General features: G+C 50.4%; 1 protein-coding gene, 1 long non-coding RNA gene and 1 pseudogene across 7 annotated transcripts in view; 2 read left to right on the top strand and 1 right to left on the bottom strand.

The window, feature by feature from the left end:
* Positions 1–13,308, bottom strand: part of LOC139277319 (uncharacterized) — an 89,347-nt gene extending 76,039 nt beyond the window's left edge. The window contains exon 1 of the long non-coding RNA XR_011596069.1: positions 13,040–13,308. This is a non-coding gene — a long non-coding RNA (uncharacterized lncRNA). The remainder of the gene's footprint in view (positions 1–13,039) is intronic.
* Positions 7,107–7,308, top strand: LOC139277784 (U2 spliceosomal RNA; annotated as a pseudogene).
* A 129-nt stretch (positions 13,309–13,437) lies between the features above and the next one.
* usp19 (ubiquitin specific peptidase 19) overlaps positions 13,438–21,162 on the top strand; it is a 202,142-nt gene continuing 194,417 nt past the window's right edge. For 3 of the 6 annotated variants that reach the window (XM_070895623.1, XM_070895621.1, XM_070895618.1), the window contains exons 1-2: positions 13,438–13,696; positions 16,608–16,781. The gene's annotated coding sequence lies outside the window, so the exon portion shown is untranslated. The remainder of the gene's footprint in view (positions 13,697–16,607; positions 16,782–21,162) is intronic. The other 3 variants (XM_070895619.1, XM_070895624.1, XM_070895620.1) reach the window with 3 other exon arrangements.

The following is a 21,162-nucleotide window of genomic DNA, read 5'->3' as shown; positions in this document are numbered from 1 at the left end:
GGCGGTTGCGGATCTGATAGGGGAAATCCCTGCATCCGCAACCACGTTCACAGTGTTGGACATATCCAACGGGTTCTGGTCTATCCCTGTACGGAGGGAAGACCAGTACAAGTTTGCCTTCACCTTCCGGGAACAGCAGTATACATGGAGCTGCCTCCCACAGGGCTTTCATAATAGTCCCAGCATCTTTCACCAATGCATGGTGAACTGCTTAAAAGGCTTCAGCCAGCCACACCAGCTGGTCCAGTATGTGGACGACCTGTTGTTGTTCACAGACAGCAATGAGGAACACGGTCCACTGCTGGCCGAACTGCTGGTCTTACTGAAGGAAGGGGGTTTTAAAGTTAACCCCAAGAAAGCCCAGATAGGTCTAGGAGAGGTAAAATTCCTGGGCCTGACGATAAGGGCAGGAGAAAGGGCCATTGATGAGGCTAGAAGAAAGGCAGTGCAGGAACTCCCTGTCCCTAGGGATGTGTCGGGGGTAAGGTCTTTCCTGGGAATCACTGGCTACTGTAGGGACTTCATCGAGGACTATGCAGCCACTGCCGCCCCTCTGCTCAGACTCCTACATAAGGGGGTCGAGTGCGAATGGGACGAGGGCTGTGAGGCAGCATTTGTCCATCTTAAGAGAGACCTGCAGGTAGCACCAACCCTAGGGGCAAATGATGGGGGGGGGTGAGGAATTCTTCCTGGAGGTGGCAGCCAGTGGTGACAGCTTAAGTGCAGTGTTGCTCCAGGGGCGAAACGGTCAGCTGAGACCAGTGGTGTACTCCTCCAGGGTCCTCACGGAGGTAGAAAAGGGATACTCCAATTGTGAGAGGCACTTGCTTGCCACCCACTGGGCAGTAAAGAGAGCTCAGATCTTTACCGGAATATCCCCCATTACACTCCTCACCCATCATACCCCGACGCAGATGCTGTTGGACGGGAGGATTAAGGACGGGTCAGTGAGGAGTGCTAGAATCACTCGCTGGACCCTCCTCCTCTCCCAAATGACTTTAAAGGTCAAGGGCCTCTGCGAGCCCAGGCTAGCAGCAAATTTAATCTATCCAGGGCAGCCGCATCGATGCTCTGTGGAGGGAGTATGGGACATTAACTTTGGATTTCGGGCAGGGATACACCCCACAGGCCGCGAGATCTACGTTGATGGCTCCAGTTCAGTGTCCGCGGGTACAAGACTCACGGGCTGCGGAGTTTGGGATCCCAAGGCAGGAATTGCCTTGGCTCTTAAACTCCCATGCACCCTGAGCGCCCAGCAGACGGAACTCTCGGCGGTGATGTATGTGGTCACACACCCCGAGGAATTCCCTACCCCATACACGATTTGCTCGGACAGCATGTTCACTTGCAATTCATGTACAGAGTATCTGGCGATTTGGTCATGCCGGGGGTACACCTCTGCGGATGGGAAGCCCCTTGTGACCAAACCCCTGCTGGAAAAGATCGTGGCTGCAGTGGGAGAAACCGGGGATGTATATATCCATAAGGTAAAGGCCCACTCCAAAACTGAGCCACGGGGGGAAGGTAACCAGCAAGCAGACCTGCTGGCAAGGGAAGGTGCTCGCACAGGTCGCCCATGGAACCCATACAAGGCAGGCAAGAAGCAAGCCTGGGTCACAAGGGAGCGTAGGGGCGGCTGCGGCCCCGGACCTTAAAGTAGTCCAGATGCAGGATCCGATCCTGAAGGCTGCCTTGGCTGCTATCAAAAGGGGGGAAAAGGCGGAGGGCCCATACAGTGCTGTAGATATTGCTGTGCGGGAAGGCATGTTGTTTAAAGGGGACAAATGGGTAGTGCCGCCACAACACCGGAGGGAATTCCTTCAGCTGGCCCATGAGGGTCCAGGTGCGGGACACCCTGGGCCGGAATCTACCTGGCAACGGGTAGAAAAGGCAGGGTGGTGGCCAGACCTCCGGGAAGACGTCCGCAACTTCTGTGCGGGCTGTCTGGTTTGCGCTGCAAACAATCCAGACCCTCAGAAAAGGAAGGCGTCTATGGGACACGTCAGGCGGGTAGAGGGACCATGGCAGTCGATCCAGATCGACTACATCGGACCCCTACCGGCCGCCCAGGGAGGTTATAAATATTGCCTCGTCCTGGTGGATGTGTTTTCCAAGTGGGTGGAAGCCTTCCCTTGCCGAACAGCTACCGCGGTGGGGACTGCAAAAATCCTGGTGAGGGAGGTGTTCTCTAGGTGGGGTCTACCTCAAATCGTGGAGTCCGATCGAGGAAGCCACTTCACCGGCCAGGTGATGTAGGCCACCATAAAGGTGCTGGGGATAAGAGCCAAATGGCATGTCGCCTACAACCCTCAGTCCTCAGGCCCCGTAGAACGCCTGAACCGGACCCTAAAGGAAAGGCTGCGCAAGGAGACGGGAGACTCACCGAACAAGTAGTCCAGATGCAGGATCCGATCCTGAAGGCTGCCTTGGCTGCTATCAAAAGGGGGGAAAAGGCGGAGGGCCCATACAGTGCTGTAGATATTGCTGTGCGGGAAGGCATGTTGTTTAAAGGGGACAAATGGGAATCCGGGCCAGTCAGTCAAAGAGCACAGGGTACTCACCCCATGAGCTGATGACGGGCCGGATCATGAGAACCCCAGTGCATGTGTTGGCGCCGGTTCTCACCGAAGAGCAGCTCCGAGAGGTGAACCGGGACCGGTTTGTCAGGAACCTGTTTGAAGACCTCAAACAGATTCACTGGCAGGCTGCTAGTAAAATGGGCAGACAGCATCAGAGTAACCGATTGCTGCGAGAACCCAGCAAACACCACGAATGGGAGATAGGGGACCAGGTCATGGTGAGGAACTATGCTCGGGTCGGGGTTTTTGAAGCATTATATATGGGACCATACAGCATAGTCGACAAGGCTAGCCCTATGGTCTATGCGGTTCGACTGCCTCGCCGGGTGAAGTGGTATCACATTAATCAATGTAAATTGTTTGACCCCAAAAGAGGTAAAAAACAGAGGGGACGAGCAAGGGAAGGGAATCAGGCACTGGGGGAAGAACAGGCCCCGGTGGATTTGGAGGCTCCGGAGGAGGTAGCGGGCCCCGAAGCTCTACAGCCGGGGCTGGTTCATTGCTCCTGTGAGGCTATCCCACCACTGGGTAGAGGTTCCCAGCCCACTAACAGAAGTAGGGAGAAAGGCTCTACCATTAGCAAGGTTCAAGGGGAAGCTGAACCTCCCATGGTGGATTAGCTGGGGCTAGCCCAAGAGGTGGAGGAGATGGCATTGCAGCCCATAACGTGGGACTCTGCACCGACAGTAAGGAGGAGTGACAGAGTGCCACAGCCCAGGGCGCCGTGGTCCCCTGTTTACTTAGCCTCCCGCCCCAGACTGATATGGCGAAAGACAACAGGGAGGGTGCTCTGTTGCACTAGCAAGGGTCTCCCACCGATTATCCGGGGCTCGGGAGGGCCTTGGAGGGCAGCACAAGACTCATTAAGGGGGACTATACGAGCCCCTCAGCGGAGGACATCCTGGTCCCCAGGGTACGGTCAGCCAAGTGGTCGACGACGCCTGTACAGTGACAGGATATAGCCTGGCCACCCGTGGACGGGTGGCGGTGTGTATATTTTCCCTTCCTGTTTTGTTACTTTGTGTTGTGAGTATACGTGTTTAGGTAAGGCAGTGACGGTTGGGTACAGCATTTTTGTGTTTGGAACATGTTAAGTGGGCCGAGCCTGGCGAGGTCTCTCAAGGCAAGGCCATGTTCTTCTTGCCTTTCAGATGTCAACACCTCCCTACTGGACGTTAGTGATGCTGGTATCGCTAAGGATCTGCACCGGGCACCGAGGGGACACCGAGGACTCCCTAGTTTTCGGATGCTCCGGGGGCAGAGCGCCGACAGTGACCACAGGAGAAGGGACTCCGGCGGCGGATGGCCGGGTCACCTACTCCCACAAGGGGAAATGGCCTGGGTGGTTGGGATCGAACTCCACCAAGTACTCCAACCATAAGGACTTTACTTACGGAGAGGCCTCCATCCCCTGCCCAGAGATCACTGTGGCCACTTCCAGAGTGAGAGTGACAGAAGGCAGGAAGGTATGCCTAACTTGCCAAGGGGACATACCTCTGGGACGGTGGTGGTGGCTCAGAAAGCTCAAGAGGGACATGGGAGACCGACACTCGGACTGGGAACGTCTGGATAATGATACCTACCGAATCATCATGGGGTCATCTGGCGGGGTCACGGTGTGCTGGGAGAAATGGTGGGCGTACGACCAAGGAATTTATTTGTGTATGTGGGGATCCACTCGCGTGTGTTCAGAGGGGGTCTCCATTGCTTTTTATAGGTGGGGGCAGGATGTCGGGGATGGGGTGGTATGGGATCGCAGCGGGGAGGCGTGTGTGATCCCCAATCCCCGGGTACCAGTAAATGCCACCGAACTTGTAGTTCGGGAAAGAAAACACCCACCCACGGCCAAGCCCACCGTCCCACACGAGTGCCCGACAACAACCAGGGGGCCGGGGAATGGTTTAGTGTTGGTCCCTACCGAGAAACTATTTTATCAGGGGGTACACTACGCAGTGGCATCAGTGGTGCTAAATCTGACAGAAGTCCGCCTACCTACGTGGTGTCCCCGGGAAACCGAGCTGTTATACCAGGCTCTGCTGCGGGAGATGTTCCGGAAGTTCTATGAACTGGACTTCGGGGATGTCAAAGTGACAGACTTGTATAAACAGTGGGATAGGGCCGAACCGGGCAGGCAGAGGCGTGGCACTTTAAATGACATTCTTACGGGGTTTAACACCGGGGCCTCCGCCATAAACAGTTTGGATAACATGCAGCTGGCCCTCCAGATAAATGGGTTAAAGAATCAGCTGCGCAAAGTCCTGGGGGACGAGAATACCGTAGTGGGATCCGTGCTCCACGAAGAGGTGGCAATGACAGTTCACTTAAAGGAGATTATCTCTCAATTGGAGGCGCAGGCCAGGGCTGTAAACGCCTTGATTCGGGAGGATAGAAACGCCTCCGATCAAGCCGCCCAAAATGAGGTGTGCGTGCTCTATGGGGTCTGGTTGCTGGGAGAGGGACGGAGTAATCTCGAGGATCTGAGACAGGGACAGGTCCCCTCCTGGATCAGCAACCAGCACTTAGCAGCACTGCACCCTTACGATAATGTTTTGAGTCCTTGCCAACTTCGTGTAGCATCGGAAGCCTACCCGGTACCGGTGGACTGTGGAAAGTCAAATCATACCATCATGGGTGTGGTGGTCAGGATGCCCGTGATGGGGGCGTCCCCACGACCAGCACCCTTGTACCGAATGGAGAATGTGGGAGTCATTCGTGGAGGGGTGCATGTTCGATTCCAAGAGGTTCCACCTTATGTCACAATGTGGGAGCACACTGTGACGGGTACAGACCTCTCGGGTTGTCGGAGCAGGGGAGCACAGGTAATCCTGTTCCCCCAGCACTTGAACGCTTTTGCAAGGCCACAATGTGGGTTCAGCACTGCTGGGGCAGAGCCTATCAATTGCACAATGGAGGTAATGGCCCCTAACCACATGCCTCCACAGGTAGCATATGTAGGCGGTGGGACATATTGTGTCACCACAAGTGCCCAACGGTATGAACACGGACCGGGAAGGTGGTGTCCAATTCCGCACAGCAGCTTTTGCTTTAAACCCAGGGCAGAGGTTCAAGTGGCACACACCAGAATCACACCCATCCCTGAACCTTCCACGATTCACCTCACGGTACAAAACAACCTCAGCCATCTACAACAATATGTCGCCCAGTTTGGCTATCCCATTGCCCCACTACCTGAGAAACTTACAGCCCTCCTCCAGGCAGTGGATTTGTCTCAAAAACATTTTTACACCATGGAGCAGAAAACTGAAATTCTAGCAGGGGAGACTGCCCAGATTAAACCTCCAGCATGGTGGGATTTGGGAATACGGGCAGACATACCTGCATGGATCCGGGTGGGATCGCATGCCTTAGTAATCGGCCAACTCCTGATTGTAGCTTATCTGCTAGTTACAAGCTGTAAGCTCAGGAGAAAAAGAAAAAGAACGCAGTTCCTCAGGCTACTACACAGCCAAGAGAGCCGTTGCTAAACACTCAAGGTGTGTAAACAAAGCTTGACCGCAACACTTAGGCGGTTTTGTTATTCCCAGGGATGACTGTGTTTTCATACATGGCCCCTGGGGAGTTTGCAGGGCAGGTTTCTTTGTTTTACGTTTGAGACCGAAATGAGACTCAATGTACAATTACTGCTGTAACCTTAAGTACATATATGTATGTTGCTGTCGTGTATTGTAACCTGTTGGATTTCTGTGTTTAGTACCGCGTTAAAAGGAATTACGATATATATCGATGGAATCAGTTTAGAGTTAAACTGGGGAAAGTTGGGCAATTTGGGAGACCTAGAGTTTTCTCACCACCCTGAACTTTGACACACTTGAGTGGTGTCTGACTGTGTCAGATGGGGGATTATGTAGGGGAGGACGAAAACCCCCTCATTTTACCCAGAAGGAAAAAGGGCTGTGGGATCAGTCTGTGCTGTGAATTGAAACCGATGGAAGGAAAACTTTGGGACACAAATGGAGACCCCCCCCCCCCCAGTGTTTGGACTCATAGGAAAGGGAATTTAATTTGGAACTATCTACCAGAAAGTTTGAAATCCTAAAGTGTACATGGAAGAAACTACGAACTTTAATCGAATTTGGGATTTTTTAAAAGGTCTGCAAGAAAAGGGGTGGAGTCAATATCAAAAGGGCCAGTTTGGACATTGGAACTAATCAAATTGTCTGGGAACTGTATACCCTCGAAACTTGCCCCTTGAAAACATTAGCATTTAAACAATGCCACATACATATTCCAACACCTTTTTCATCAGGCATAGAAATATCTGGCTCTGGCCAGACTAGCACAATGGCTACAGGAAGCCAATGCAATCAACACCCACTTAAACCTTGAGTAGGTTAAGATCAGTGGGAAAAAAACCTAAAAACCTCAAACTGCTGCATTTTTCAAAATCAAAAGTCCACCAATGAGAAGAATCGACTTCAGGAGAGGCGGACTGGATAATCTGGCTATAAAAAAAGGGGTTTCTGACGTAGTGAAAAAAGAAGTGATGATTTTCCCTGCCCTCGTGATTCAACAACTCGGCCTTTTGGCTAAGATCATGCGTAACTGACCTGACAGGGGAGTAACCATGACCTCAACGTGGTTCTCCCTGGATCAGGAAGGTGATTCTCCTATGCTTTTTGGAAATAGGAGGCGGGTGTGGTGGCTTGACCCATCCACCTCCATGGCACGAACCTGGTATTGCAGTACTTCCAGGAACGGTGCAGTGGCTCTCGGCCTTTTGGCTAAGAGCATTGGCGCAGAGTGATCCTTGATGTGTGCAAGGTGACCTCTGGCGTTTGTGATTTGACAAAGAATTAGAAAGATTGGCAACGAATAAAAAAAACCCACAACCACAGGCCTCTCGACACTGAAGGAAAACCAGTGTCCGAAGACACTGAAGATAGAAAAAACAAACCACCAGACTGCGGAAGGCACAGTAGTGAGTATAACCTCAGGTCCCCAGAACTCCCAACTCAGTTAGACCAGGAAAGGTGGGAGGTTGGGCATTGTACTGCTAAACTGGTGTAAAGATTTTCGTTGGGTCCGTTTTAGTGGGATTTAGGGAGATTGTTTTGTTGGTGTATTGCTGTTTGTTGAGTTACACCTTGTCAAATAAACTGGAAGCCTAAAGTTCCTCTTGGAATCACCTTGTCTCAGTTCTATTGTATTACATCTCCTGATCGTGAGTCTTATGTCAGAACCGTATAAGGGAAGCTAGGAGCGCCTCGAAAACGCTCAACTGTGTGTCACAGGCTAGGGAAGAAGGGGTTAGGAGTGTTTGACACTCACAGGTGCCTCACAGGCTAGGCATAAGCTGTGGGGACGCACGAGTCTCAAAACCCCCTTCATAAGCTGTGGACACAGTCTCTCCAGGGGTGCTCTTGCAGCACTCAGGGTACCTCACAGGCCAGGCATAAGCTGTGAGGGCAGAAGCCCAGAGAGAGACACCCAAGGCACAACAACAACCCTGTGAAAACCCCTTACACATTGGCCACGAGGTATTGGTCGAGTCGCTCCACGAAGGTTTCCCAATTATCTCCCTCCGAAAATTTCTCCAGGATGTCCACTGTTCCCTGTATCATTGCGGTGGGGTTCGTCATCTGTATCTCGTCGCTAGTTGTAGTGTATTAATAAAGACCAGATACTGTGAGCTCAAAGTAAAGTGTGACCGTAGTCCTTTATTGCAGATCACCAGAGTGCCTCTCCAGCCTGTGATTCCTCCTTAAGTACAGGTGCTCCCAAGGGACTGTGGGATCCCTTGGGATTCCAGGGGATGAGCCCTCTGGTGGTTAAACAAGGTATTTACAGGTTTACATATAACAGCCTGGACTGCCCGTTCTGCCTGGCCGTTGGATGCGGGCTTGAACGGCACAGATGTGACATGTTTGATCCCGTTGCTGGTCATGAACTCTTTGAATTCGGCACTTGTGAAGCACGGCCCATTGTCGCTGACTAGGACATTGGGCAGGCTGTGCATGGCAAACATAGCTCTTAGACTTTTAGTGGTGGACGTGCTGCCATTCATTATTGCACATTCAATCCATTTTGAGTAAGCATCCACGACAACCAAAAACATTTTGCCCAGGAATGGGCCTGCATAGTCTACATGGATCCTCGACCACGGTTTGGATGGCCAGGACCATAAACTTAGCGGTGCCTCTCTGCGTGCATTGCTCAACAGAGCAAGTGTTGCACTGGTGTACACATGACTCTAAATCTGAGTCGATGCCTGGCCACCGCACGTGGGATCTGGCTATGGCTTTCATCATCACGATGCCTGGGTGGGTGCTGTTTAGTTCCCCAACTCTGCCTTTCTTGGGCAAGGCCACACGATTGCCCCACAAAAGACAGTCCACCTGCAGGGACAGCTCATCTTTGCGTCTGTGGAATGGCTTAATCGCTTCCTGCATCTCCACTGGGACACTGGGCCAGCTCCCATGGAGGACACAATTTTTTTTTACCAGGGTCAGTAAAGGATCCTGGCTGGTCCAGGTCCTGATCTGGCAGGCCGTAGCGGGGAATTTCTCGTTCTCAAATGCCTCCATGACCATAAGCAAGTGTGACCATAAGGAATCAGTCTAGTGAACCTTCGCTGCACTCCCTCAATAGCAAGAACATCTTTCCTCAGATTAGGAGACCAAAACTGAACACAATATTCCAGGTGAGGCCTCACTAAGGCCATGTACAACTGCAGTAAGACCTCCCTGCTCCTATACTCAAATCCCCTAGCTATGAAGGCCAACATACCATTTGCCGCCTTCAGCGCCTGCTGTACCTGCATGCCAACTTTCAATGACTGATGTACCATGACACCCAGGTCTCGTTGCACCTCCCCTTTTCCTTATCTGTCACCATTCAGATAATATTCTGCCTTCGTGTTTTTGCCAACAAAGTGGATAACTTCACATTTATCCACATTATACTGCATCTGCCACGCATTTGCCCACTCACCTAACCTGTCCAAGTCACCCTGCAGCCTTTTAGCGTCCTCCTCACAGCTCACACCACCACCCAGCTTAGTGTCATCTGCAAACTTGGAGATATTACACTCAATTCCTTCATCTAAATCATTAATGTATATTGTAAATAGCTGGGGTCCCAGCACTGAGCCCTGCGGCACCCCACTACTCACTGCCTGTCATTCTGAAAAGGACCTGTTTATCCCGACTCTGTGCTTCCTATCTGCCAACCAGTTCTTTAGCCACGTCAGTACATTACCCCCAATACCATGTGCTTTAATTTTGCACACCAATCTCTTGTGTGGGACCTTGTCAAAAGCCTTTTGAAAGTCCAAATACACCACATCCACTGGTTCTCCCTTGTCCACTCTACTAGTTACATCCTCAAAAAATTCGAGAAGATTTGTCAAGCAGGATTTCCCTTTCATAAATCCATGCTGACTTGGACCGATCCCATCACTGCATTCCAAATGTGCTGCTATTTCATCTTTAATAATTGATTCCCACTACTGATGTCAGGCTAACCGGTCTATAATTACCCATTTTCTCTCTCCCTCCTTTCTTAAAAAGGGGTGTTACATTAGCTACCCTCCAGTCCATAGGAACCGATCCAGAGTTGATAGACTGTTGGAAAATAATCACCAATGCATCCACTATTTCTAGGGCCACTTCCTTAAGTACTCTGGGATGCAGACTATCAGGCCCGGGGGATTTATTGGCCTTCAATCCCATCAATTTCCCTAAAACAATTTCCTGCCTAATAAGGATTTCCTTCAGTTCCTCCTTCTCACTAGACCCTTGGTCCCCTAGTATTTCCGGAAGGTTATTTGTGTCTTCTTTCATGAATACCCAGTCGTCTCCCTTGCGCAGTAGCGCATGCAGGGGTTCTAGCAGGGTGCTTAACCCAGGTAGGAATTTACTGAAGTAGTTAAGGAGTCCCAAAAACGACCGCAGCTCCGTCACGTTCCATGGTCGCGGCGCGTTCTTGATGGCCTCCGTCTTGGCGTCAGTGGGTCTGATGCCGTCTGCTGCGATCCTCCTTCCTAAGAATTCGACGTACTGTGCCAGGAAAACACACTTCGAATGTTTCAACCTGAGCCCCACGCGATCCAACCGACTAAGAACCTCCTCCAAGTTCTTCAAGTGCTCCATGGTGTCCCGACCTGTAACCAATATGTCGTCCTGGAAGACCACTGGACAAGGAACCGACTTTAGCAGGCTTTCCATGTTTCACTGGAAGATCGCTGCAGCCGACCGAATCCCGAACGGGCACCGGTTGTAAATAAACAGACCTTTGTGCATGTTGATGCAGATGAGGCCTTTCGAATACTTCTCTAGCTCCTGCATCATGTAGGCCGAGATCAGGTCCAGCTTGGTGAACGTCTTCCCTCCAGCCAGGTCGTCTGCCTTTGGTAGTGGGTACTAGTCCTGCAGCGAAAAACGGTTAATTGTTACTTTATAGTCGCCGCAAATTCTAACTGTACCGACCTCCTTGAGTACCGGAACAATCGGACTGGCCCAGTCATTGAACTCCACCGGCGCGATGATGCTTTCACGTTGCAGCCTGTCGAGCTCGATTTCCACTTTTTCACGCATCATGAACTGTACCGCCCGAGCCTTGTGGTGGATGGGTCGTGTACCAGGAACCAAATAGATCTGCACTTTCGCCCCCGAGAAACTTGCAATGCCTGGCTCGAATAACGGTGGGAACTTGCTTAGAACCTGGGTACATGCGGTGTCGTCAACTGACGAAAGCGCTCGGATGTCATCCCAGTTCCAGCGAATTTTCCCCAGCCAGCTTCTGCCAAATAATGTGGGGCCATCCCCTGGCACAATCCAGAGCGGGAGTTTGTGTACTCCTCCATCCTAGGAGACTTTGATTTCAGCACTGCCAGTTACTGGGATTAGCTCCTTTGTATAGGTCCTTAGCTTCATGTGAATGGGGCTGAACTTGGGCTTGTGTGCCTTTTGAAGGCTGTTTTACTCATTATGGACTGACTTGCCCCCATGTCCAGCTTCATAGACAGTGGAATACCGTTCAGTTCAACTTTCAACATTATTGGTGGGCACTTCGTCGTGAACGTGTGTACCCCGTACACCTTTGCCTTCTCCGTACGAGTTTTCAATTCCACCTGATCCACTGTCGACTGATCTTGCTCTGCAGCATGGTGGTTTGCAATTTGCCTGCACATTCATTGGAGGTGTCCCATTGGTCTGCAGCCATTGCGCGTATAGTGCTTAAAGCGTCATTGATGGGGGCAGATGATCACCCCCGCAGCGCCAACAGGGTGTTAACTGCCTCGCATTAACAGATGATGGCGGACTCTGGGTCAATTGAGGTCGGGCCACAGCAGCCGGCGTGAACATTTTGCCCTGTACATTTCTGCTTAAAACCGACGTTACTTTATGCACAGTACTGGCCCAAACTTCTTTGTTCTGCGAAATCTGCTTGGTGTTGTCGCTGGTGGACATAAATGCTTGGACTATCGTTATGGCTTTACTCAGATTCGGAGTTTCTACAGTTCAACAGCTTGCGAAGGATTGTCTCATGTCCGATGCCTAGTACAAAAGAGTCTCTGAGCATTTGTTCTAGGAATCCCTCAAACTCACAATGTCCTGCAAGGCGCCTTAGTTCGGCGATGTAGCTCGCCACTTCCTGGCCCTCCGATCGTTGACACGTGTAGAACCGATATCTCGCCATCAAAACACTTTCCTTAGGATTTAGGAGCTGCCGGACACAGTTCTCCGTAGGATTTCTCTGTTGGTTTAGCCGGGGCCAGGAGATTCTTCATGAGGCCATAGGTAGTGGCCCCACAGACAGGAGAATCATCCTTCGTTTGGTCGCGTTCTCGTCCCCTTCCAGCTCATTGGCTACAAAGTATTGGTCGAGTCTCTCCACGAAGGCCTCCCAATCATCCCCCTCCGAGAACTTTTCCAGGATGCCGACTGTTCTTTGCATTTTCGCACGGTTCGTTACCTTGTCGCCAATTGTTATACTCATAATAAATGGTCAGACCGAGTACTGTGTGTAATCAGCAAGTGTGACCTTAGCTCCTTTATTGCAGTTCCAGAGTGCAGGTACCTCGTGGGTGGCCTGCTTATATACTGTACTCCCAAGGGATGCTAGGATCCCTTGGGATTCCAACAGGTAGGCCCTCTGATGGGCAGGTGTGATGCAGGTTACAGGGTTACAAGGGGTTAAATACATAACAGTTCACATATCAGACACGATACTCCCAAAGCAAGTGCTCTATGCGGAGCTCCTTCACGGCAAACGAGCCAAAGGTGGACAGAGGAAATGTTACAAGGACACCCTCAAAGCCTCGCTGTTAAAGTGCAACATCCCTAACACCTGGGAGTCCCTGGCCAAAGATCGCCCTAAGAAAGTGCATCCGGGAAGGCATTGAGCTCTCCGAATCTCAACACCGAGAGCATGCTGAAAACAAGCGTAGGCAGCGAAAAGTCCCACCCACCCCTCCCCTCAATGACTACCTGTCTCACCTGTGACAGTCTGGATTGGACTGTTCAGCCACCAAAGAACTCACTTCAGAAATGGAAGCAACTCTTCCTCGATTCCGAGGGACTGCCTATAATGATGATGAGGGGTTTAGGCTAAGGGGGGAGGTCGAGTGGGCTTATGGTGTGGGGTAGGGATTTATTTCTCACCCTCACGATCCACCGCTCGAGGCCAACTGACAGACGGCCCCGCGTGCGGCAAAAGCGCGGCCTCTCCGGCCCCTCCACCTCAGCCCGGCCACGTGCGCGCACACCCCGAGTGCCCCAACTCGGAGCCGCCCCCGCAAAGCTGCGCGCGCATCTCGGCCGCTGGGCCCCAGCTGTGCCGGGATGCGCACGCACCGTCTCTCCCCACTCCGCCCGTCGCACGTGACGCGGGTCAGGCTCCCGCCCGCGGGCGGCTTCACTCGGTGACGTACTTCCCGTCAGCGGAAGTTTGGGTTTCGTCCGCCGCTGCCGCTCCTCAGGCCGGGACCCGGAGAGAGAGCGAGAGAGTGGGTGGGAGGCAGAGCGCCACCGGCACCGGCCCACCGGGGGAGAGAGCGGCCCTTGCACCGCCGGCACCCGCCGCACCGGCCGACACTGCCGTACCGCGGGCCCGGGGGTAAAGGGTGTGTGGGCCCGACTGCAGCCCGGCTCCAGGTACCCAAGAGCGCTCACCCGGGTTATAGTGTACAGGGTCAGTGTTACACACACAGGGTTATAGTGTATAGGGTCAGTGTTGCACACACAGGATTATAGTGTACAGGGTCAGTGTTGCACACACAGGGTTATAGTGTACAGGGTCAGTGTTACACACACAGGGTTATAGTGTACAGGGTCAGTGTTACATACACAGGGTTATAGTGTATAGGGTCAGTGTTGCACACACAGGGTTATAGTGTACAGGGTCAGTGTTGCACACACAGGGTTATAGTGTACAGGGTCAGTGTTACACACACAGGGTTATAGTGTACAGGGTCAGTGTTACACAGGCTTATAGTGTACAGTGTCAGTGTTACACAGGCTTATAGTATACTGGGTCAGTGTTACACACACAGGGTTATAGTGTACAGGGTCAGTGTTACACACACAGGGTTATAGTGTACAGGGTCAGTGTTGCACACACAGGGTTATAGTGTACAGGGTCAGTGTTACACACACAGGGTTATAGTGTACAGGGTCAGTGTTGCACACACAGGGTTATAGTGTACAGGGTCAGTGTTACACACAGGGTTATAGTGTATAGGGTCAGTGTTGCACACACAGGATTATAGTGTACAGGGTCAGTGTTGCACACACAGGGTTATAGTGTACAGGGTCAGTGTTACACACACAGGGTTATAGTGTACAGGGTCAGTGTTACACACACAGGGTTATAGTGTACAGGGTCAGTGTTACACACACAGGGTTATAGTGTACAGGGTCAGTGTTACATACACAGGGTTATAGTGTATAGGGTCAGTGTTGCACACACAGGATTATAGTGTACAGGGTCAGTGTTGCACACACAGGGTTATAGTGTACAGGGTCAGTGTTACACACACAGGGTTATAGTGTACAGGGTCAGTGTTACATACACAGGGTTATAGTGTATAGGGTCAGTGTTGCACACACAGGATTATAGTGTACAGGGTCAGTGTTGCACACAGGGTTATAGTGTACAGGGTCAGTGTTACACACACAGGGTTATAGTGTACAGGGTCAGTGTTACACAGGCTTATAGTGTACAGTGTCAGTGTTACACACACAGGGTTATAGTGTACAGGGTCAGTGTTACACAGGCTTATAGTGTACAGTGTCAGTGTTACACAGGCTTATAGTATACTGGGTCAGTGTTACACACACAGGGTTATAGTGTACAGGGTCAGTGTTACACACACAGGGTTATAGTGTACAGGGTCAGTGTTGCACACACAGGGTTATAGTGTACAGGGTCAGTGTTACACACACAGGGTTATAGTGTACAGGGTCAGTGTTACACACACAGGGTTATAGTGTACAGGGTCAGTGTTACACACACAGGGTTATAGTGTACAGGGTCAGTGTTGCACACACAGGGTTATAGTGTACAGGGTCAGTGTTACACACAGGGTTATAGTGTACAGGGTCAGTGTTACACACACGGTTATAGTGTACAGGGTCAGTGTTACACACACAGGGTTATAGTGTATAGGGTCAGTGTTGCACACACAGGATTATAGTGTACAGGGTCAGTGTTGCACACAGAGTTATAGTGTACAGGGTCAGTGTTACACACACAGGGTTATAGTGTACAGGGTCAGTGTTACACACACAGGGTTATAGTGTACAGGGTCAGTGTTACACACACAGAGTTATAGTGTACATCATCATAGGCAGTCCCTCGAAGTGAGGATGACTTGCTTCCATGCCAAAAAAAGGATGAGTTCACAGGTGTTTCAATGAAGGACCTAATATTCCAGGTCCTGAACTACATCCTGAAGGGTGGAAGATGCCCGTATGTGAATTGGTGTGGTAACTGTTGCACACCAGCCACCACACGTACTTGACAGAGCTAGGTCTTGGTCCAGTGTCAAGGATTAACCAAGATGACTAGAGACTTGATCTGCTGCACGGACCTAGTGCGCACACATATCGCCGTGTTGGCTGGCCCCTGTTGCTCCTGGCCCTGAACTCGTGCCTCTCCTGGGCCACGATCACATCCTTCCACGGTCTCTTGCCGCTCTTGATGTATCTGCCCACGCTCCAATCACCGACCTGGACCTTGATGATGTCACTCTTCGCTGCCATTGTCCTCCTGCACCAGCTGCTCCCTGAAGTGGCATGCCTCCACGCTGCTCCCGGGCCACTGCACCTCCGCTCCCTTTATGGCCCCAAACTGACAGGGTCAGTGTTACACACACAGGGTTATAGTGTACAGGGTCATGGTAACACAGGGTATAGTGAACAGGGTCATGGTAACACGGTATAATGTACAGGGTCATGGTAACACAGGGTATAGTGTACAGGGTCATGGTAACACAGGGTATAGTGTACAGAGTCAGTGTAACATAGGGTTAGAGTGTGCAGGGTCAGTGTTACACACACAGGGTTATAGTATGCAGGGTCAGTGTTACACACACACGGTTAAAGTGTACAGGGTCAGTGTTATGCACATAGGGTTATATTGTACTGTGCCTAGCGAGAGTGTTACCCATACAACGGTGAACATTTGTGGCTGAACCAACGCCTCCAAAAGCAGATGATCTCGTAGTTGACCTGATTGTTGTTTTTCGGTGGTTGCTTCGTGGTAATCGGCTCCTGTGTCCTGGTCACTCACCACTGTCTTGCTGGCCCAACTGGTCTTCGCTGCCTTTCGATTTCATGTGTTTGTACTTTCTCACAACCCACGTAGCTACGTGGCTTCATCCACGCTGTTCCAGAGCTGGGCTGGCTGCAGCACATGTACTGTGTTCACCTCGGATCAACACTGTGCTTTCTAGGTTACTCCACAATGTCTGCGTTTGATTTTGGAATGACTATTGGATTGTTGTGGAGGGGTTTGTTTCTTCCCCTTTCCATCATTACTCAGTTTCTTCCATTGTTTTTCTAGGTTGGTGCGAGTTTGAATCGGCCTCTTCACCCACCGATTGTGGTGTGCTATGTTGCACCACTCCCACTTTATACATAGCAGATCCGCAGCCTGAACCTCCGTTACACTGTTGGCCGCAGTGAGTTTTCTCTTTCACCCGGGACACACTTTCAGATCTTGGTCAACTTGCATATTGTAAGTTGGCATTGTCCAATGTAATTAGAAGAGTACATCTCCACAAGAATACTCGCTGGTCCTTAACGTGTTCTGTTTTGTTTGGCCACTCTCAACCCCATGGGCCCTGCCAGAAGTGTGTGTGTGTGAATAGTGCTATCCGATTCCTGCATTCTAACTCCTCCTTCCTTCCTTTCACACAAAGAACAAACTTGTATTTTAATAGCGCCTTTCTCGACCTCCGGATGTCTCAAAGCGCTTTTTAGCCAACAACGTACTTTTGAAGTGAAGTCACTGTTATAATGTTGATGTCGGCAGATAGGTTCCAATTGGCAGCTGCCATGGGTACGGTGAACTTGCAGCCTACTTTTACTTGTTTTGAGACAGTTATGATGATCAGGTTTTGGTCTGAACACAAAGGTTCAGGGCTGGATTTTGGCGTGTTAATGGCGGTGGGGCAGTCCTGATACCGCCTGGAAAGAGTTTGCGCCTCAGTCAGCAAAATTGGGTAGCTGGGCCCTGGGTGTGGGGCGGAGTGTGAAGGGAGGCATTACACCTTTCTTAGGGCACTAGGCCGGCTGGGATTGCTTTGAGAGCAACTCGGAGAAAAAAAACCCCCACCAAAAACATTCCCAAAAAATACCTCATGCCACCACTACATAAATCGCAAAAAAAACCCAATCACACTTACCTGAGGTGGATAGTACTTGCCTCTCTGCAGCTCGGACCGCCCGCTTTCACAGGTGTTCCCACCAAGGCGCTCTACGCAGCGCTACGGGTCAGGCGGGAGGCAAAAATCGATCTGGTGTTGTACACTGGCTCGGCTCTTCTGGACGGTAATGCTCCGTGGCCCGCTGAAACTGTCCTGAAAACTCCGGCGGGGCGCTGGAAGTTGGCCGGCCGGCTGCCCGCCCGCCCAGAAGAGCTCACCGCCGCCCTTCCGGGGCTAAAACACAGACAAACAGGAGTGGAAGATCCAGCCAGCAGTTTCCCAATAAATACAGTTGCTATTATAATAATGAATATCTTCGTGCCACAAAGCTCTTTGAACTCAGTCTGATTGCAGTCAATATTTTGTTACATTAAGTAGTTCAGCTCCTCCAATTCACTCGCACACAAAACCAATAAATATTTATTCCAGCTCATTGCCGGGATGCTGGTAGTGTACTCGTCTTTCAATCAGGTGATTCTTCACAGGTGAAAGTACTTCGAGTACAACTTGGTTAGATTCTCAGTCTTGTAATTGTTGAATCAGAAAGTGATGATTGATGGGACTGATTACAGAAAGCAAGGTACTGCGGGGGCTGGAAATCTGAAATAAAACCAGAAGATGCTAGAAACAGCCAGCAGGTCAGGGAGGATCTGAGGAGAGCTGAAAAGGGGATAGGTGAGTGCTTCAAGTCACTGACCCCGGATCCAGCGGCAGCTCGCTGACCTGAAACCTTACCCAAACCTGTTTCCTTTTACAGATGCTGCCTGACCCACTGAGTGTTCCCAGCAATTTCTGTTTCTCATGAACATAAGAACATAAGAATTGGGAGTCGGCCATTCGGCCCCTTGAGCATGCTCTGCCATTCAGTAAGATCACGGCTGATCTTTTACCTCAACTCCACTTTCCTGCACTGTCCCCATATCCCTTGATTCCCTTAATATACAAAAATCTATCGATCTCTGTCTTGAATATACCCAAAGATTCACCAGTCTCTGAGTGAATTACTTTCTCCTCATCTCAGTACTAAATGGCTGACCCCTTACTCTGAGACTGTGACCCCTGGTTCTAGACTCCCCAGCCAGAGGAAACATCCTCCCTGTGTCTACACTCAAGCCCTGTAATAATTTTGTATGTTTCAATGAGATCACCTCTCATTCTTCTAAACTCTGGAGAATATAGGCCGTGTCATAGAAACATAGAAAATAGGTGCAGGAGTAGGCCATTCGGCCCTTCGAGCCTGCACCTATATTCCATAAGATCATGGCTGATCGTTCACCTCAGTACCCCTTTCCTGCTTTCTCTCCAAACCCCTTGATCCCTTTAGCCGTAAGGGCTATGTCTAACTCTCTCTTGAATATATCCAATGAACTGGCATCAACAACTCTCTGCGGTAGGGAATTCCACAGGTTAACAACTCTGAGTGAAGAAGTTTCTCCTCATCTCAGTCCTAAATGGCTTACCCCTTAACCTTAGTCCCGTGGTTCTGGACTTCCCCAACATCGGGGACATTCTTCCTGCATCTAACTTGTCCAGTCTTGTCAGAATTTTATAAGTTTCTATGAGATCCCCTCTCATCCCTCTAAACTCCAGTGCATACAGACCCAGTCGATCCAATCTCTCCACATATGTCAGTCCTGCCATCCCGGGAATCAGTCTGGTGAACCTTCGCTGCACTCCCTCAATAGCAAGAACGTCCTTCCTCAGATTAGGAAAACAAAACGGAACACAATATTCCAGGTGAGGCCTCGCCAAGGCCTTGTACAACTGCAGTAAGACCTCCCTGCTCCTATGCTCAAACCCCCTAGCTATGAAGGCCAACATACCATTTGCCTTCTTCACCGCCTGCTGTACCTGCATGCCAACTTTCAATGACTGATGTACCATGACACCCAGGTCTTGTTGCACCTCCCCTTTTCCTAATCTACCGCCTTTCAGATAATCTGCCTTCATGTTTTTGCCACCAAAGTGGATAACCTCACATTTATCCACATTATACTGCATCTGCCATGCGTTTGCCCATTCACCTAACCTATCCAAGTCACCCTGCAGCCTCTTAGTGTCCTCCTCACAGCTCACACCGCCACCCAGCTTAGTGTCATCTGCAAACTTGGAGATATTACACTCAATTCCTTCATCTAAATTATTAATGTATATTGTAAATAGCTGGGGTCCCAGCACTCAGCACTGAGCCCTGTGGCACCCCACTAGTCACTACCTGTCATTCTGAAAAGGACCCGTTTATCCCGACTCTCTGCTTCCTGTCTGCCAACCAGTTCTCTATCCACGTCAGTACATTACCCCCAATACCATGTGCTTTAATTTTGCACACTAATCTCTTGTGTGGGACCTTGTCAAAAGCCTTTTGAAAGTCCAAATACACCACATCCACTGGTTCTCCCTTGCCCACTCTACCAGTTACATCCTCAAAAAATTCCAGAAGATTTGTCTACTCAATCTCTCAAAGAAACTGATCATTTCCTCAGAGGAACTGAATGAATCTAGGAACATTCTGTTCCCCTTACTCTCCACTACTCCTCTTTGGGGATTAGATCTGGTAATGTTTCCTCAGATAAACTCGCCAACTATCAGCAAGAGATTACAGGTTACGATGCTAAATTTCCACCTTATGATCTCTGAAGAGACACTGTTTCCTCTGCCCCTCCTTGCTGTTGGCAATCGGTGGGAGTCAGAGGGCACAGGTATTCTCATTCACGGTGATTCGTCCTGTGAAGCGAGACCGTGAGTTTTGGCAGGAAACTGGAGATATATAATAATGACTTGGATGTGGGTGTACAGGGTACAATTTCAAAACTTGCAGAAGGCACAAGACTTGGAAATACAGTGAAATGTGAGGAGGAGAGTGAAAGACTTCGGGAAGACATAGGCTGGCGGAATGGGCGGACACGTGGCAGATGAAATTTAAAGCAGGAAAGTGTGAAGTGATGCGTTTTAGTAGAAAGAATGAGGCGACGACATATAAACTAAATGGTATATTCCTAAAGGAGGTGCACGAACAGAGACACCTGGGGGTATGTGTTCACAAATCGTTGAAGGTGGCAGGGCAGGTTGAGAAAGCGGTTAAAAAGGTTTACGAGATCCTGGGCTTCATAACGAGGCAAAGAGTACAAAAGTGTGAAAATTATGATGAACCTTTTATAAAACACTGGTTCGGCCCCAACTGGAGTATTGTGTCCAATTCTGGGCACCGCACTTTAGGAAGGATGTGAAGGCCTTAGAGAGGGTGCAGAAAAGATTTAAGAGAATGATTCCAGGAATGAGGGACTTTAGTTAGGTGGATAGACTGAAGAAGCTGGGGTGGTTGTTCTTAGAGCAGAGGAGAATGGATAAGAGATTTTCAGAACCATGAGGGGTCTAGACAGAGTAGATCGAGAGAAACTGTTCCCATTGGCGGAAGGGTCGAGAACCAGAGGACACAGATTTAAGGTGACTGGCAAAAGAACCAAAGACGACATATGAAAAAACCTTTTTACGCAGCGAGTGGTTAGGATCTGGAATGCACTGCCTGAAAGGGTGGTGGAGGCAGACCCAATCATGGCTTTCAAAAGAGAGTTGGATAATTACCTGAAGGAAAACAATTTGCAGGGCTACAGGGAAAGGGCGAGGGAGTGGGACTGGCTGAGTGTCGCACGGGCTCAACGGGCCGAATGACCTTCCGTGCTGTGTAACCAT

The sequence above is a fragment of the Pristiophorus japonicus genome, chromosome 12 (assembly GCF_044704955.1).
Source record: "Pristiophorus japonicus isolate sPriJap1 chromosome 12, sPriJap1.hap1, whole genome shotgun sequence".
NCBI lineage: Eukaryota > Metazoa > Chordata > Chondrichthyes > Pristiophoridae > Pristiophorus > Pristiophorus japonicus.
The sequence above is the reverse complement of the archived record's forward strand: the minus strand, read 5'-3'. Positions and strand labels throughout refer to the sequence as shown.